The sequence below is a fragment of the Hyaena hyaena genome, unplaced genomic scaffold, assembly GCF_003009895.1.
Source record: "Hyaena hyaena isolate Hyena2069 unplaced genomic scaffold, ASM300989v1 scaffold_35, whole genome shotgun sequence".
NCBI lineage: Eukaryota > Metazoa > Chordata > Mammalia > Carnivora > Hyaenidae > Hyaena > Hyaena hyaena.
The window spans coordinates 5,776,335-5,795,903 of NW_024080667.1; the positions used below are offsets into that span (position 1 = coordinate 5,776,335).

Below are 19,569 nucleotides of genomic sequence, written 5' to 3' on the forward strand. Positions count from 1 at the left end.
AAACTATCATGATCATTCTTGGTAAAGTGACACTGCTAACGAATTCATCTTTCTTAACCCATGATAATACCAACTAGGGTGAAAATGCTACTGTCAAGCCAATAAAACCTTCAGGAATCTCTGTTCACAGGGGACCTTGAAAAAAATTTTTCCCCTGTAAACACAATTACTGAAAAAAGTGTCAAAGCCTTTCCAGTCAACTATATTCACTAGTTACTCAAAATTAAAACAAACGGATGAAAAGGGGAGGTGGCACACAAAGGAAGCTACTACTAATGCCAAGGAGATGAAACTAAAAATTGGGGCAAAAAGTGCATGGTCCATAAAGACCCTGGACACCATTAACCTAAGGACAAAAATGAGTTTAAATTAGGCCAGATAAGTACGCCCAAGCTGGAATTAAAAAAAAAAAAAAAAAAAAAAAGTTGGTTTGCCAATGTTCCTGGCTGCATCCATCAAAAATATAAATCCTGACACTCTCCTGTTTAAAACCTCCCAATCACCACCCCCATTATTTTACTAATTTCGCCTCCCACTCTACCCATCACTCTACTCTTGACTCCAAACACAAAAACCTTCTCTTGGCCCTGGCCCTGTGCTCTGCTCATCCCTGCCTCAGAGTGTTTGCATTTGCTGTTCTTATAAACTAGAACCCTCTTTTCCTAGACACTTCGATCAGCTTTCTGCTCAATGTCACCCCCTAAGAAAGGCCTCCCTCCCAACCTTCTGGTTCTTCAGGTTTCTTCAGCACTTAACACGAACTGAAATTCAAAATATGTATTTACTTGCTTATCATGTATCTCTTCCAAATGCAACGTAAGCACTACAAGCGCTAGGACTTTAATTCACCAATGTATTCACAGCACCCAGAACAGCATCCAACATATAACGAGTGTTGGATAAATATTGGGGGAAAAAGTTAAATGAACAATACCATGTGATTCAGTACCTACTACTATATTCAGTACATGTGAAAAACACTTAAATGAAACCCAGGTACCAGGGATACATATTAAGAAGTCTGCCTTGGGGCAACCTGGTGGCTCTGATGGATGGCTAGGCATCTGCTTTGGGCTCAGGTCATGATCTCACAGTTCATGGATTCAAGCTCCACATCAGGCTCTGAGCTCTCAGCTGCTTAAGATTCTGTGTGTCTCTCTCAAAAATAAATAAACATTAAAAAGAAAAAAAGGTACTCTGTCTCAGGGGGACTTGCCTGGCTCAGTCTATAGAACATGCAACTCTTGATCTTGGGGTTCTCAATTCGAGCCCCACATTGGGTGTACAGTTTTACTTTCAAAAAAATGTCTGCCTCAGGTTTGAATTTCCTTGGTAAAATGTCATGGAACTTAAAGCTTCAGCCTGTAATACTTTTTTAATAGGCTGCGTAATGAATTACTTAATATGTTCAATGTTCATTGAACATTTGTTACAGAGGTAACAAAACTATATGGATGATTAATTTACACTACTTTACCTATCATCACAACATATGTATTTACTTTCTGACTCAGACTTTTAGGCTACCACGCTTATACTCCAGCAGACATCTTAGCCAGCTGGTTCACTGCTGCATACTTGGTGCCTAAGAAGACACCAGGCATAAAACAGGTGCTCAATAAATAGATGTTAAATAAAAGGACTAACAGATGAAAAAGTTTCCCACCTAGGTTCTTATGTGTGCCAAAAACAACCAATCTGAGTGTACCTGTGGTTTATGTGGTCTGCCTGCGATCTTCAATTTAGATTTTATTACTATTTTTTTAATGTTAGATTAACTACACAAAGAACTGCTTTTGTAAAAGGAAATTCTAAAATGTTTTTAATTTATTAATGCAAGCAATAAAGGTGATAAAGTAAGTCCAGAATTTCAGAGTTTTTATTTATTTTCTCTACATTAAGAGAAAGCAAGAGGTGCCTGGGTGGCTCAGCTGGTTGGTTGAGTGTCCGACTTTGGCTCAGATCAAGATCTAACCTTCATGGGTTGGAACCCTGAGTGGGGGTCCTTGCTGTCATTGCAGCTTTGGATCCTCTGTGTCCCTCCCCCACTTATGCAAGCTCGTTCCCTTTCTCAAAAAAAAAAAAAAATTAAAAAAAAGAGAAAGCAATAGAAAAGTAAGTAGGAACTTAACAATGTATTTCAGTTTATTGATAACTCTTGAGAGTAGGCTTTTTAGAGGCTACCTGGGTGGCTGTCAGTTAAGCATCCTACTCTTGATTTCAGCCAAATGGGGAGTCTGAAATGGAGACTCCCCCTTCCCCCCAAGTCCGTGTGCGCGGGCTCTCTCAAATTAATAAACTTAAAAAAGAAAATATGCATTTCAGGGAAAATATTGTTTCATGTTTTACCAAAAAATGTGTGCAATATATTATGAATTGTAAAACCACTAGCTTTGCACTAGTTTATATTATAATGTTCCCAATCTAAAGTTTTTAGCTGCGCTCAGACTATGGTAATGTTACAAGAGGCATGCTGATAATTAGCTGCCAACTTCCCACCCCTTCACATTTCAATAAATCAGTATGTACCTAATTAGTGTCTATCTTAAGCACAGATGCTATAGCCACTCCATGACGCCCCTTGAAAGATAATCACAACCTAAACAGCTTAACACTTGAGATTTTCATCTATGAAGAGTTCAGGATCCTTCCTCCAACTTTCTGCCCTCATTCGTCCAACTAAGCTTAAAAGCAAAGCCAAACCAAAAACAAAAGAAAACAAAAAACCACAAACAACCCCCCCCAACCTTTACAATGTTACTTCTACTTTGAAACACATTAAACTTTTTAGAAGAGCAATAAAAACTTTAAAAAGCTCACAGTAGCTTTATGCCCATGCCAGATTACACAAAATCAAAGCATCTTCCAAAATAAAACGAGTCACATCTAAATTTCATTCTATGACACGACAGCTTGCCCATCAAGTCCCAGGCGAATTCCTAGAGGTATTTCGAACTGTATTCTCGCTTTTCAATGTAATGTTAAGTCAGGAAGCACAATAAACAACTCAATTTCAACGCTGAAGGGGCAGTCAAGTTCACCTTGTCCAGTCCTCTGTGCAGGAGAGAATACTCCCCCAAAAGGGTTAAGTGACTGACTCGTCCTCGGTCACAGACAGTGGCAAGTCGGTATCAAAATTCAGATCTGAGGCTCTCACTTCAGCACTCCTGCCTCCACCTCTGGACAAACGCTCATATTCACGAGTTTGACTTTATTAACGAAAACCACACCGTCTAAGGTGCGGTGAGTAACAAGCTCTGGGAATGCCAGACGGCACAACGAAAGCTCAGGCCCGCGTCGCAGCAGCGGCGGCGGCGGCGGCGGCGGCGGCGGCGGCGGCGGCGGCGACGGCGGCGGCGGCGGCGGCGGCGGCGGCGGCGGCGGCAGCAGCAGCTCAGAAACGCCCGCCCAGACCGCCGAGGGGAACACAGGGAACAGCGCAGCCGAGACAAAGAGGCAGGGAGCGGCCGGTGCGGGGCCCGAGCACAGGCGGGGGGAGCGAGGGGCCAAGATGAAGGCAGCGCGGCAGAGGACGGGAGGGCTCAACGGCGGCGGACACCGAGGGGCTGCGGCGCGGGCTCCGCACGGTCGGCGGCTCGGGACGCGGAGCTCGCGCTGGAGGATGCACCCGGCCGAGGCCGACGCCACGCCTGGGGCAGGGGCCACCCCCGGGACGCGAGAAGCGACGGACCGTGAGCACCAGCGCTCCGCGCACTCACCACTAGGAGCTCCGTAATGGCGGCGGCGGGGGCGGAGAAGCCGGGGGGCGGGCCCGCCGCAGCCAGTCACCGCCGCCGGCATCTTTCGAACCCGCTCCGAAAACCGCTGAGGGAGTCGGGGTGGGGGGAGGGGGAGGGGGAGGGCGGTGACGACGGAGAGGTCCGCCACGGGCCTCAGGAGCATGCGCAAGGCCTCAGCCAATAGGAGCGCAGCGGGAGGACGCTGGCGCAGGCGCGCTGGGACGCAGGGCCCTGGACCAGGGAAGAGCTACCCCTCCTCCCTCCAGTCCAAACAAAACAAGGGCGGGAGCGCGCGCGCCAGAGGGCCCCGGAGGAGGCGTCAACGAGAGGGGTAGGGGGCTAGGTCGCAGGAGAGAGGGGAGAGGTCAGGGAGGGCGGAGCGGCCGGGAGAGGCAGACAAAAAGCGCCACCTCCGGGGACCCGAGCGCCCCGCCCCCTCCACTCTGGGAGCGGCGTCGGCGCCCCGGGCGAGCGGCCTCGACCACTCGCCTTCGGGGTCCAGCGAGCCCGCGTCCACTCCCCGCCCGCCTGTTCCGACCTGCGTTACCTCTGCGCTCCCCCCTTCCTGGCGCCCGCGTTCAGTACGGCCTCTCGGCGCCGCTCCCACTGCCGCTCCTCGTCTCCGCCACCGCTGTCCTCCAGGCCCAGCCGCCGAGCTCTGCCGCCCCGCCCCCCTGCCCGCGGCCCCGCGCGCGCGCGCGCGCACGCGCACTCCCGCGCCGGCCCCGCCCCCCCCGCGCGCCCGCGCCCCCGCGCCCCCAGCCCACGGGAGCTGAGAGAGTGCGCGCGCGACGTGCCTTCCTGGCCGGGCGCGCGAGAACGCGAGAGGGCGCTCCGGGCCGCGAGGACGCCGGGGAGGGGGCTGTGTGTTTCCGCCCACGCGTCCTCCCGGCACGGCCTGGTGGTGCCCGTTAGCTTGGGTTCGGTTTCGTTTTACTCGGGAAGAGCACTCAGTCACTGCCAGCCCTTTCGCTACTCTTTAGTTCGGTCCCTGGGCTTAACCGGGTCTCTTCCTTGGAGATCCGTGTACCTTTAGAGGGCTTGGCATCTCCCGCTCTCACTTTAGCCGCAGCGCGAGAACAAACTACCCTTCTCAGAAGGCTGGGAGAACTGAGCAATCGGGTAGCGGAAAATCCGGCACCTCACGTTCGTTCCTATTAAGTATCCAGACATTACAGGACAGGGTAGTGACTCCGGAAAAGAAGTAAAAAAGTTGCTTTTCTAATCTTGGCCTCCTAATCTACATAGGAAAGAAGAGTTCTCCAAAAGTAAACCCTGGGATCAGAAGAGAGGGAATTCCCTTTGAGTTTTGGTATCAGCGTACTCACGCAATGTACATGCTGTAGAAAAATGTAACTTTTCAAAGTCGTTATATTTAAAGTTGGTGTTTGGTGGTGGGGTACAGGGGGGGTGTGGGTAACGAATATAGGGAAGTAATAAACACTAGAATTACCCCGAGGATCACAGCAATATGACCAATACTCAAATGCTAATCATTCTCAAGATTTATTATGAAACCATTTAAGTACTTGCTAGCCCAGTCCTCGGGCTGTGTAATTAGCATTTTAACTATCTCACCAGCTTCCCAGAGGTAGCCATCCGCTCACTCCATCCCTTGCAAAACGAGCTGTATCAAATTGAACAGCCACCACCAAAAACTCCTTATTAATGGTATTACCAATGCTATGTTGTTGGATTCAACTTATTTGCAAGTGTTTCGGTTATTTTGTGCCATTCCTTTGTCCTGCTCAATTCCTTTGTTCTTATCAACATTTCTATGCTTTCTCTCCCCCTTTAAAGACTCTATTTTATGTATTCATAAAACATCTTACCTTTGTTCTTTTTCCTTAAGCTGCCTTTAGCCCCATCTCATGCAAGAAGCAGACCCAAATAAGAGCAAACTAGGTACTAGGCTTTTCCACTTCCACAGATTTTTGCTTAAAACACACCGAGACCCCACCTGCCACCCCCCAACACACTCGTTATTCTGTTGTTTTCAATACGTATACCCAAGGAGGGAAAACCTTAAAATTCTTCAAGTGTGACACATAAACCATACACTAAGGCTACCACTTGCGAAGTCTGAAGTTTTAAGTTTTCGACTTACAAAGGTGCTTTAAAATTTTTTTCTGTACATTAGGCATTTTACATCTGCTAAATGTAACATCTGGCTAGTTTTGATTTTTATACTTAGCTGCAGCTGAGTTAAGACTCCATGGGGGTATGGTTTTATAGCTTATTTCACTTGGCTTTCATTGAGCTATACTAGTAAAAACAGTATTCAGTGTTTTTTTTTTTTAAGATTTATTTTTGAGAGACAAAGCAAACAAGCATGAATGGTGGAGAGGCAGAGAGGGGAAGACAGAGGATCGGAAGCAGGCTCCACACTGACAGCAGCAAGCCTGATGTGGGGCTTAGCGATCATAACCTGAGCCTAAGTTGGACGCTCAACCAACTGGAACACCCAGGTGCCCCTCAGTTGTGTTTGTTAAGCAGAGTGATGAATTTTGTGCTATTAAACTGGTAAGGCTGTTTGGCTTGCACTGGAAGAAACACACACCTTAGCGAGTTTAGGAGCAGATCAGCTCTTACGGAGTGTATGGAGGTTACTGTCAGAACATCGTGACCCCTTTGACTTAAGCTTTACTTTCTTCTATTGTAAAGTGCTAATACCAAGGAGAGCTAACATACAAGCCTCAAACTGGTCATTGAGAATTGTTTATTTCTAAACTTGAAAATCTAAAGCTTTCCCTTCCACAATCAGGGATCAGAAGAATAAGAATCTGAGAGCCTGATTAGAAGAGGAACTTGTAGCAGAGAGAAGTAGTAAGTGTGCTGCAGCCTGTGATGACTCAACAGTTCTGCCCAGGGACACCTAGGTGTACAGGAATGACTTGAGAATCTCAGAAACAGGAGGGAACATAGGGTTTTGTGAACTAGAAAAGCAAGTGCTAAGTCCCCACAATGTAACTGTATCAGCTCTAGTTTCCAAAAAAAAACAAAAAACAAAAAAACAAACCAAAACATCCACTTCTTCAGAAGCCAATTCCCTGTTGAAACTTCAGCATACAAGATTTGCAGACAGCCTGTTGTCAGTGCATTAGATAGTTTTTATGCTGTCCCTCAAATTTAAAGCTAAGTGATACTTAAGTCTATGAGGCTAAAATGTCTTGTTTTATATAAAAAAGCAAAATGTGTGGCTTTGGAGATTTCGGCATAAAGATGGAGGAAATGGAAGCAACTGCAGATGCCAGGAGTGGCCCAGGACAGAGCTAGGATTTTGCAGTCATGGGGCTGAACACAGAAAGTTCCATCTACCTATTTTACTCATATCCCAACTTGTGTAAGGAGAGGTTTGAGGAATAATTCTCTATTGCCTGGTGGGGAGAGGTTTCTATTCCCAGCAAGGCTGATCTTTATTCTTCCCATGAATCAAGGCTGAGGAACTGCAATTTCTTGCAAAAGTAACCAATAGCTAGGCTAGTGCTTGGGTTCCTTAAGAACGTATGGTCGAGGCAGGTTTGGGAGTCAGTTGACTTTTCTGGTTTCCAGCCAGAAAGACTTTCTGGAAATGCCTCTCAATTTAGTTGCACTTGGAAAGAGATGGCATGAGAATTAACAATTTGCACTATTAGACAAAAAAGGGAGGTTGATGAAAAGATTTCTATCATTCTTCCAACTCCCTCACTATAGTTTATGGTTTTATTGTTTGTGGTTAACTGAGGCCATTGCCCCTGGTTTAGAGATAAACAATCACCCTGGATCCTCCTCTGCCAATGTTGCACTTTCCTCTCCTCACTGGTGGCAATAGTTTTATTCAGCCTAGTAGTCATCGAACTGTAAAGCTTTTTTCTAAACTCGGAGAAATTCTGAATTTAAAACATATCTGGTCCCAGTGGTTTTGGATAAAAGATCATGAAAGTTATATAAAAACCAAATAGGTTTACAAAATAACATTCACCCTGGGGCGCCTGGGTGGCTTAGTCGGTTAAGCGTCCGACTTTCGCTTAGGTCATGATCTCACGGTTCGTGGGTTCGGGCCCCGCGTCGGGCTCTGTGCTGACTGCCAGCTCAGAGCCTGGAGCCTGTTTCAGTCTGTGACTCCCTCTCTCTCTGACCCTTCCCTGCTCACGCTGTCTCTCTCTCTCTCCTAGAAATAAATAAAAAAAACCTTAAAAAAATTAAAAAAAAAATAACATTCACCCTCACATGTTCGTTATTATTTTCTTTAAATGCTGGTTGCCAACCATTAATTTCATCATTAAGTTTGAGAACTCCCTTCAAATGGAGTCAACATTTCTAGCTACTTGAGGGGGTCTGAAAACTGTGTAGAGTTTACTACTATTTTGAGGATAAGGGTTTTAAACAGCTATCCTTTAGTTTGAAGTATCTGACATATTGGATGAAGTTACAGTTCAGTCCTTAAAGCAACAAGAACATATGGGTATGCGTTTAGAGGAATCCTTCGGTGGGGAATAGAATCTAGAACCAGGGATTTACTTTCAAGCTTGTTTTCATGTCAGATTCTGGAAATTGTATGTATTGAACTGACTTCTCATCTCTTAGACACCAAACCCAATACAACTACATTTAAGACAGACTTAAAGACACTCCATTTGTCAGATTTACTATAAAGCAAAACATATCCAGTTTTGTTTTGACTGTATAAACTTAAGAGTACTACTCTTCTCCCTCCACTCCTTCTTTGTGGCTTTGACTTACTTGGAGATAAGGTGCCTGCAAGGCAGTCAGGCCTGTGATGGTAGCCAGAGATAGCTAAGGGTCAGATCAGTGACACCAATGGTGACCAACTGCCCTGGTTCACCTAAGAGGGGGCGGTTGAGGGTTGGTGGAAGGCAGGATTTTCAGGTTCTTCTATTTATTTATTCATGTATTTTTTGCAGGCTCCACACTCAGCAAGGAGCCCAATGTGGGACTCGATCCCATGACCCTGGGACCATGACCTGAGCCAAAATCAAGAGTCGCATTCTCAACCCGACTGAGTCATCCAGGTGCCTCAGGATTTTCAGTTTTTAAACCAGGGAAGTTCCAGTGAAATGGACTGTTACCACAAGACATCTTTCTTTGTGGTTATGGGGTAGTTTGAGATAGTTTTTGTTTGTTTGTTTTTAAGTAAGCTCTATGCCCAACATGGGGGTTGAACTCACAATACTGAGATCAAGTCACATGCTTTACCAACTGAGCCAGCTAAGTGCCCCTGAGAACGTTTCTTTAAAAGGAGATTTTTTTTCTTCAGCAAAACCCAGTAATTTAAAGGATGTTAAAACATGAACCGAAAACAGAATTTTAAAAATTTCAGAATTATGAAGTTGGATCCATTTGTTAAAAAAAAAAAAAAGAAGTTCCAAAAAGATGGTAATAGAAAGGATCCTTTCCTTTTATAAAACAAAGTGAAACTGAATGGCAGTAAGGGAATGGAATCTTGTCAAAAAAGAGGAAACCAAAAAATACTGGCTTTGAGTATATTTAAAGTACTTTCAGCAAGCCTGTAAGTTTCAACCCAAAGTTTGGAAAGAGTAGCATAGTTCTTGAGAACCACAGATTTCAAGGTTGTTAGTTCAATTTTTAAAACTCATATTTTGATTTATCAGTGATGCCCCTGTTCTTTCCAACAGATAAAACATTTTGACCAAAAAATGTCCTACATGATGATATTCAAATTTGACATAACTTTTCTGTTTCTGCTTTACATGCTACTTGGTTGAGTCTACTATACTTAAGAAAAAACTAGACTACATGTCTAATCAATGGGCAAGCCTGTTTGGCATAGTTGTCTCTATCCAAAGTATATAGCATCTTGTACATTAGGAACACAGCCAGAGCTGGTTGGATGCGGCAGGACAGGATACACACTCTTAAGTACCTGGTACTTTCAGGAGTTCATTCTGGTTTGGTAGGAGAAAGTAGTCAAGTTCTTTCATTCTAGGACGGGTGATGTGTAACTTGTAAAGGATGCGAACCCTTACTCCTTGTTACAATGCTGTATGAAGTCCCAGGAAAAGAGGAAGCTTCTACCTCTCAGGTTTGTTAGCAAAGGATATACCTGAGACTTCATAGTGTGTGCTAAGGAAAACAAAACGACGAGAAAAATCTGAACTGTACAAAGAGTATTAAAGAAACATGGATAGGTGAAGCACAGTCTCCTATGGTTCTGAGGATGGTATAGTTTAATTATATGAGGCTGAATACCACTAAAGTTGTATGTAGAATGTGGTAGAAAACAGGCAGAAGTGCCCTAGGTATTTTCCGTGCAGAATGCTGGAATTGATTGATCTTTTTGTTAATCCTCTCAACAACCCTATGAGGTGGGTGGTGCGATCCTTATTTTACAGATGAATAAACTGAAGTTTAAACAACTCAGGCAGAGTTCTATTAAAGCCCCTATTCTTTCAGTTCCAATGCTCCAGAGTACATCCACTATGCCATCTTTCCCCAGTGTGCAGTAAAGCCTTCTGGTGAAGAGCAAGCATATTTTTTGGAAGTAACTGCCTCCCAGAAAACCAAGTGCAAAACCTCAGTCCTGACACTCGCTGGGTACCTGACTTTTGTGACACTTAGTTCCCTACTTGTTGAAAGCAAGCAGTACTGCCTCATATAGGTCATAAGGCTGGTGAAGGGACCAAATCAGAGGACACTCTGTAATGCGTAGCAAATTACAGCTTTCCAAGTGTTGTGGCACATATTAGCTCATCGATACTGTGATATAAGAAGGGCTATCTGTTTTTGTATTACAGATGAGCAAACAAAAGCCTAAATGTTTCTAAAAAACAATGCTTGTTTTCAGTTAGCTTCTGGTGAAGAGCTTTCTAAACTGTGGCAGGGATGTTAAGTACTCCTAGGCAGTGGTTCTCAAATTTCAGTGTGCCTAAGAATCCGCTGATGAGGTGGTTTCTTGGGCTCTTTCCACTTAATCAGTTCCGATTTAGTAGGGTGGAGGCCACGAATCTGCCATTTTTTCAAATTTACTTATTTAAGCAATCTCAACACCCAACATGGGGCTCTCACTCACTACCTGGAGATCGAGTTCCATGAGCCTCTAACTGAGCCAACCATGCACTTCTGAATCTGGATCTTTAAAAATGTTTGTTTTTGAGAGACAGAGCATGAGTGAGGGAGGGGCAGAGAGAGGAGACACAGAATCCAAAGCAGGCTCCAGGCTCTGAGCTGTCAGCAGAGCCTGACACAGGGCTCAAACCCACGAGCTGAGATCGAGATCTGAGCTGAAGTCGGATGCTTAACCAACTGAGCCACCCAGGTGCCCCTGAATCTGCCTTTCTAATGAGCTTATAAGGGACAATGAATGCTGTTATTCTATGGCCCATATGTTGCAGGACTCTCATCTTAGAAATGTAACTGCTCACTGCAAAGAGCCCGGAGTTCTTCACATCCACTGTGCGGCTCAATTTGGGGATTGGAAATGATTAAAAGTACTGCCATTCCTTTTGCTGAGAACTTTTTTTTTTAAATCAAGTACCAATTAAAGTTGGTTTTTAGTGAATTCTACTAAATTGAGAGTAGAAGACAAGTTTCAAAAAGTTCTTTTCACCCATTTGTCTAGAAGGGATCTGTCTGGATTAACTTGACAGGGCATGTTTAAATTCTACTTTTGCTGGTGCAAGTGAACCCACACTCATCATCCAATTTACCACGCATCCCCCTGCTACAGTCTTTGCACTCATGATACCTATGTGACCACCTCTTATTCTTTAGATTTCTCAGTTTAAAATTCTCTTCCCGCGGGAAGCATCCCCAAATCTGTTTACATAGAGTCCTCATTATATGCTCTCATAGAAGTCTGTTTTCAGAACATGTGCCATTTATATTTGTGTGCCCAACACCTGCAGTTAAATTTTTTTAAGTATCTAAAAATATATATTGGTCTCTCTGCTGTTAGGTAAACTGGGTAAACCATTCCACAGCGGTCTCAATCCCATTAGCATCACTGAGGGAGAGACCTTTAAAAAAATTATGTCCATGTCTTATCATTGGAGATTCTGAAATAAGTGGTGTGGGGTGAAGTCCCAGGGCTTATATTTTTAAAAACTCTTCAGGTGAGCATAACATGTAGCAATGCTGAGCACCATTAATTTATGTTCTAGGAAGCAGTTAAGACAGGACAGCTAGCTGAGCTTTGGCAAAGATAGTTTCTTAGGAACTCGGGCCAGAAGACCTATATTTATCAAGAGGTAAATAAGTCAGAAGATTTGGAAAGGAAATCACTGGCAGCACAAGATTTGTTTAGAAAATACTGATATTCTTAATTTCATTAAAAGATTAACATCCTATTATCAAGACTTAGTTCTTTGTTAAGCGTGTTAAACAGTATAGGTGATTCTGGATGTACTCACATGGTTGGCATGAGTGAGCCCTTTCCAAGGGAGGACAGGGAAGCCCCTATCAGTTATAGGGGACAAATGACTAGGAGACAGCATCAGCATTATATCATAAAACTCTCAACCCCAGTCAAGACCTCTTCTCCACTACAGCATACAGCTTCTTCCGGTAGAACTCCTGATATCCACTCTAACATTTCTTTTCCCCAGGTGGTTCCTTCCTCTGATGGCTCAACTTAACTCTTATGTATCTTAATAACTGCATTTAAGACTTTACATTTACCTCAAAATACTATTTTAGCTGCAGCATCTCAGAAGTGTTGATATGCACTACTTCCATTGTCAGTTATATCTGGTTATTTAACAATTTTCATTATTTAACTAGTTAGCTAACCCAGGTGACATTTTAACACTGCCTTGTATGGTACTTTAGTAAACTGAATATTGCTAGCTAGCTAAAGGAAAGTTAAAGAGTTATAATGGGGAAAGAAAAAATGGGGATAGTTCCAATCTTTTGCTTCTTATGCAGAATGAGCAAAAGAACGACTGGAATATGTAAACAGTTCAGTCTTTTGGAAACCAAAGTTATATTAAAAAAAATAACAACAGTATTTTCTAAAGGTCATAGTGTCCCTGTGAAAGTGACTTACTCACCTGGCAAGATCTTATCTTCCGTAAAAGAAGGAATTTAAAATGCTGGCAGACCTAGGTGAAGACATACCCCAGTAGTAATGAGCTCACCCAGTGGCCAGATCTTAATTTCTAAATACCATTTTCCTAAAGGAAACCAAGTCTCCTTGAAAGAAACGGCTGATTCTAAGGCTACGGCAGGGAAAATACAAGATATGCCTACAGCATCTTATAATGTCACAAAGTAATTTCTCTAAAAACAGAAGTTTGAGGGAATGTCAAAGGGATATAGGGAACAAACATGAAAGAGCTTCCAAAGCCAAAGCTGGAACAATCTGGGCAACAAAAGCATGTGCTTTTGGGTTACAACTCAAAGTATAAACATACAGGAATCCGTAATGATATATGTACACACACACACACACACGACTAAATAGAGAAATGAATACAAGAGACCAATCTTCCTTGCAGGAGGAATTCAAATAATTTAAGTAGATACTCCCCACTCCAGGCAAGAAGGGGAGCTTAATCTTCTCCTCCCACCTCTCTCCCCCAATGTGGGCTGGGCTTAGTGAATTATCTTCCAAACAGACTAGAATAGGAAAGGGAGAAGGGGAAACTTTAAAGTGGAGACCCGGCAACCACCACCTTAATCATGTAGTCAAGGATGAACATCACCAATTATGTCATGGAGGTCATGTACCCTCTGATACGATGATAAGGGCATTTCACTTATATGGTATTTTGACCCTGAGCCTCTAATTTCAATTGTGAGAAACACACTAGACAAAACCAAATTGAAGGACATTCTGAAAAATACCTCATTAGTACTCCTCAGAACTGTCAAGGTCAGGACAAAAAAAGGAAAAGACTAAGAAACTGTCAAAGGCCAGAGGACACTAAAAGTACATGATGACTAAATGTAATGTGGTATCCTGGACTGCATCACGGACATTAGGAAAACTCAAAGACTGGGGCACCTTGGGACAGCATTCCGGGTCATGAATTCAAGCCCTATGTTGGGCATAAAGCTTTCTAAAAAAAAAAGTCTGATGTTTTAGTTAATAGCAGTGTACCAATGCTGGTTCTTAGTTTTGACACGTCACATAATATGTTAATAATTATTGGGGGAACTAAGGGGTATATGGAACACTATAAACTTGGCACTTTTCTGTTAAGTCTAAAATTATTTCAAAATAGGGGCGCCTGGGTGGCTCAGTCAGTTAAGCATCTGACTTCGGCTCAGGTCATGATCTCACGACTCGTGGGTTTGAGCCCCATGTCGGGCTCTGTGCTGACAGCTCAGAGCCTGGAGCCTGTTTCAGATTCTGTGTCTCCCTCTCTCTGACCCTCCCCTGCTCATGCTGTCTCTCTCTCTCTCTCAAAAATAAATAAAACATTAAAAACTTTTTTTAATTCTTTTTTTTTTTTTACAAATAGTTTGTCAAATTAGTTTCCACATAACACTCAGTGCTCATCCCCACAAGTGTCCTCCTCCATGCCCATCCCCCTTTTAATTATTTCAAAAGAAAACATTTACTGAAAAAAATTGGCACATGATTCTCTGTAGCTTATTTCTTTGACATGTAAATCATCTCATGATTTGGTAATACAAAACTATGTATTTTTTCTTCTTTTGTAGTCTGAATGCTAATAGATTATCATTTTTCCCTCAGAGGGATATATGTTGTATATATAGCTGGTGAGCACATGGTGTCTCTCCCGCTAAACTACCAGAGGATTTATCGGAGACCCATCGCTCAACTGTTTGACTCTTAGAGATGAATGAAGGTGATCTCCTGTAAGACTAACGAACTAGGACTAACCGGCGTAGAGGCTCTGTCTCAAGGCATTTTTATTCCTTACTGAGCAATTTTATTCTCTTGACAAGCAAACTGCATCAAGCTGTTTAATAGATAGTCACACAGTATTTGAGGCAAATGGGCCTCAATGAAGAGGACACATAAAACCTGACTTCAAGTCAAGTACATCTTAACTTTTATAGCATACACTCTAGTAGCCTTCAATCCCAAATAGAACTTTAATCCCAAAAAACCTACTCAAGCAGCACTAAATGAGAAGTTAAGAGGACCAGACTCTGGTTGCTGGACCTAGGATGTCAAGCATCTGAGGTCAGATACATCAAGTCCACAGGGGGACAAAAGTAAATTCTGAGAACTTATTCAGAATTAGCTAATGGTTGTAAATATAATACTGATTATATAAAAATAAGTGGTGGAAAACAAAACGTTAAATCAAAAAGACAGGGAAAAATCTGGGTCTAACTCCTGCACTCAGGTCCCTGACATTGCAAACACCTGTGAGGTTTGATCATTTGCTAAATGTTGGATTGGATGTCCAAAAAAAAAAAAAAAAGTAACGGAATGCAGACTTTTAGTTATATGAAATGTCCAGAATAGGCAAATCCACAGAAACAAAAAGTAGATTAGTGGTTCCTAGAGGCTGAGGAGAGTAGAAAATGAGGAGAGGCTGCTAAAGGACATGGGGTTTCTTTCTGGCATGATGAAAATGTTCTGAAATTAGATAGTGGTGATGGCAGCACAACTGTGGAGATACTAACAGCACCAAACTCTACACTCTAAAAGGGTGATTTTATAGTATGGGAAGTATATCCCAATAATAAAAAAGCAACACAAAGAAAGCAAAAGAAAAGAAAGCAATGCAGATTGTTCCTCTCCACAAAATGGGGAGCTCGTAAGTGCCAACGGAATGGTCAGAATTGCACATCTGAATATCTACGTATTTTTCTATTTTTTAAGAGAACAAAACTTGAGTAATGGAAACACAGAATTAGATCCAACAGCCTAAGACTATGTATTTTCTACCTTAGAATCTTTTTGACATGAATGGAGCCATTTGAAACAAAAACATATGTCAAAAACCCCAGAATAACAATGCCTTGGAAGAGTGGCTCTGTAACAGATAAGATGGTTTTGGATTTAATTCATATCTCATCTAGAATGAATTTTGTAATATGAAATTAAGACAAAACCAGTTAAAGGTCTGTCAGGGTAATGAGGGGCAGACATTTCTGTGGCATTGGATGTTGATGTAGCATGATGTAGCATGTGTAACCTCTAGCTCTCTTTTTTTAAATGTTTATTTTTGAGAGACAGAGACAGGGAGACTGAGCGTGAGCGAGGGAGGGACAGAAAGAGGAGACACAGAATCCGATGCAGGCTCCAGGCTCTGAGCTGTCAGCACAGAGCCGGAGATGGAGCTTGAACTCATGAACCACGAGATCATGACCTGAGCTGAAGTTGGACGCTTAACCTACGGAACCACCCAGACGTCCCTCTAGCTCTCTTTTTCGTGAAGAATAGAGAATAGCTCTTTTTCGTGAAGAGCTCCATGAGTGCAGAGGAAGTTTTCTTCACTGCTGAATCCTCTGCACTGAGTACACGGTAGGTGCTCAGTAAATATTCGGTGAATGAACCAAGTTCATGATGCAGCTATGAACTGGCTTGTTCATCTATGGGAGAGTCTAAACGGAGTTTATTTTGAAAACTGGCATCATGTTCTTTTGCAAGCAGGCATAAAACACTTGAACTAATGAACTAAACCTAAATTAATGAACCTTTCCTCACAGTTAAAATGGGTAAAAGAGTTTTTGTGACAGCTTGAAGGAGTGAAAGCATTTAATTGCTGGCCATGTCACCTATTATTTTAAACCAAAAACCATGAAACCCTGCTTTCCCGTAAGAAGACCAGGAAGAGGGTCAGAATCATGATGACGCTTGGCAGTTGAGTTGATATTAGCAGGGATCAATTATCCCACTTTGTTGATGTTTTGCCATTAGCTAACAACCCTTCAACCCCTATGTAAAATTCTGTGTGTAAAGCAGCAAGATACCCAAAAGTCACTCTAGTCTCTTCAGTCTTCATCATGCTTCATGTTATAGATTTCAAACATCAGTTGTTACACAGAAGCATTTTCAACGCTTGAATTTTTTTTCCAAAATAATAATATCTTTCCTCCATTACTGAAACCTGTCCACATCTAAAACAGATGATTAAAAAAATTTAAAAAGGGAGGAGGTTGCCTGGGCAGCTCAGTCAGTTGAGCAGGCTTGATTTGGGCTCAGGTCATGATCCCAGGGTTGGGGGATCGAGCCCCGCATAGGGCTCCACACTCAGCACGCTTGAGATTTTCTCTCTCTCCCTTTGACCCCCTCCCTCACTTGCACGCACACTCTCTCTAAAATAATTTTTTAAAAATATTTTTATTTATTTCTAGGAGAGAGAGAGACAGCGTGAGCAGGGGAGGGTCAGAGAGAAAGGGAGATACAGACTCTGAAACAGGCTCCAGGTTCCGAGCTGGCAGTCAGCACAGAGCCTGACGCGGGGCTCGAACCCACGAACCGCGAGATGATGACCTAAGCGAAAGTCGGACGCTTAACCGACTAAGCCACCCAGGCACCCCTAAAATAATTTTAAAAAAATAAAAGTACTGATGAATAGGCCCTCAGTATGACCTGAGGGCCAGAGCCCTGCAAATATCAGCCACCAATTTCCAAAAGGAGGCCACCACCCTGCTTTCTCCAAACCACCCCTTGCATCCCCTGTTGGGAGTGCTGCCAACACCTAAAAAATGACATCACTCAGGAGATTCCTGGATCAGAATCCTCTGCATTTTGATACTGGCAGCTGTTAAAACTCAGTGTATCATAGAATCAGGTTATTTCTTCCAACTGAGAGATCCTAGGCAAAGCCCACAGCCAGACCCTGAAACAGCTTTTCAGGCCCCATTTTTATTTTAAATTGTTTTTTCAGTGTTTTATTTATTTCTAGGAAAGAGAGAGAGCGTGAGCAGGGGAGGGTCAGAGACAGAGGGAGACACAGAATCTGAAACAGGCTCCAGGCTCTGAGCTAGCTGAGAGCACAGAGCCCAATGCGGGGCTCGAACCCACGAACCGCGAGATGATGACCTAAGCGAAAGTCGGACGCTCAATCGACTAAGCCACCCAGGCGCCCCACAGGCCCCATTTTTTAATGACAGATGCTGTCACGTTTGTCACAAGATTTCCAGGGCTCAGTTTTTCTTTTCTTTTTTTTAAATTTATTTCTGAGAGAGAGACAGCATGAGCAGGGGAGGGTCAGAGAGAGAGGAAGACACAGAATCTGAAACAAGCTCCAGGCTCTGAGCTAGCTGTCAGCACAGAGGCCAGTGCGGGGCTTGAACCCATGAACCGTGAGATCAGGACCTGAGCCGAAGTCAGATGCTTAACCGCCTGAGCTACCCAGGCACCCCAGGGCTCAGTTTTTCAAGAACAGCTTTCCATGACTATGGAATGAGCTCTGAGGGCTCATGCAGCAGGATCCTGTATTGTGTTCAACTACACTCTGAAGAAAAACATTTTATTGCTATGGAAAGTTTTGATTTTGTGCTTCTCAATTCTTGCCAAGACTCTTAATGTGGGTATTTCTTCGGAGATGGAAGCCAGAAGAACTCTCTGGTTACCCAAATATAAGACATAAAGACTGTTTATTTGGGAGAAGCCCTTGCTTTCTTCATAAATACATTTTGTAGGGTGATGGCCTACAAACAATTGAAATGGAGAACCATCTGCAGAGACTGTAACTTCATAAAAGAAAAAAAGCAAGCAAGCAAACAAACAAAAAACCACAGTGCTCCAGTATCTGCAGGAGAAACTGTTGTTTTATACTCACCAGAATGGCTTGAGTGAGGTTGAAGTTGGGAACAATGTGATTTTCACACATGGTACTGGTTTGGTTTTAAATCCCATGCCCACTTTAAAAAAGCATAATTTAGCTTTGGTTTCTTTCATTCTTCAGACAACATCTTTGAGTTTCTTAAGCATCAGAGGTAATTGATGACTTAAAATTAGTGGTAGTGGTAGTTCCGAAGTGAATTAAGTTTTTCCCTAATCCTACCACACACAGTCGAACACTTACTTAGACTGGCCCTTAGCTTTGCTCCCACCCTGAATGCATTTCTAGCTGCCGCTGGAAAGCAGCTTCCTATGGACGCCCAGAGGGAATCTCCCACCCACCACCAAGTTCCCTCCTTACCCACAGAGTAGCTTGCCTTTTCCAACTGTAGATACACACACACACACACACACACACACACACACACTCACACACACACACACACTCACACACACACACACACTCACACACACACACACCCCCCTCAGGAGTGATTTGGATGAGACGACAAATAGCCAGACAGCACCTCCCAGAGACGGGCACTCATGCAGCAGCTGTCAAAAGGAGAAGTCACTTTACTTTCTTTAAACTTGCAATGTTTGTCTTTATTTTGTTCTTTATATTTTGAAAGTGAAAAGAAATAGTATTGAGTCAATTTCTTTTTGTTTTTTTGTTTTTTAAATATTTGTTCTATGTATTTACAAGCCTTAAGGTTGCTCTAAAGATTTCAAAAGTATTAAGAGTACTTTTCCCAGGGTAGCACTTTTTTTTTTAAATTTTTAAAACAATTCTTGGAGTTCTCTGGTCCACAGCATTTCCGTCTGTTCCAAGGTTATGTATGTTTTGATTACTATTGTGATTTTTTAAAAATTTTCTGAAGCAAGCTGAGAGGCAGGCAGAAAGATTTGATGCCAAAAAAAAAAAATCTTTCTTACCTTGATCACCCCAAACCTTCTTAAATCTGGACTAACTACTATGCTTTAAAACAAACGTGAGGTGCATCTGAAGGGGAGGGAAATTTATTTCTCTGCTTTTCTATTATACAAGTTGTTTACAGAAACTGCAAATTAAAAAATTACACTGGCATTTGCAGTCCTTAAAATAAATTAAAAGTTCTCAACTTTTTTTTTTCTTTTTGCTAAACAGATGTG

The 19,569-nt window shown here is 43.0% G+C and overlaps 1 protein-coding gene across 5 annotated transcripts in view; it reads right to left on the minus strand.

Moving 5' to 3' along the window:
* HP1BP3 (heterochromatin protein 1 binding protein 3) overlaps positions 1–4,402 on the minus strand; it is a 38,869-nt gene extending 34,467 nt beyond the window's left edge. For 3 of the 5 annotated variants that reach the window (XM_039229115.1, XM_039229111.1, XM_039229117.1), the window contains exon 1: positions 4,288–4,402. The gene's annotated coding sequence lies outside the window, so the exon portion shown is untranslated. Of the gene's footprint in view, positions 1–3,041; positions 3,129–3,719; positions 4,251–4,287 lie in introns of those variants that run through there. The other 2 variants (XM_039229114.1, XM_039229113.1) reach the window with 2 other exon arrangements.
* Positions 4,403–19,569: the final 15,167 nt, after the last annotated feature.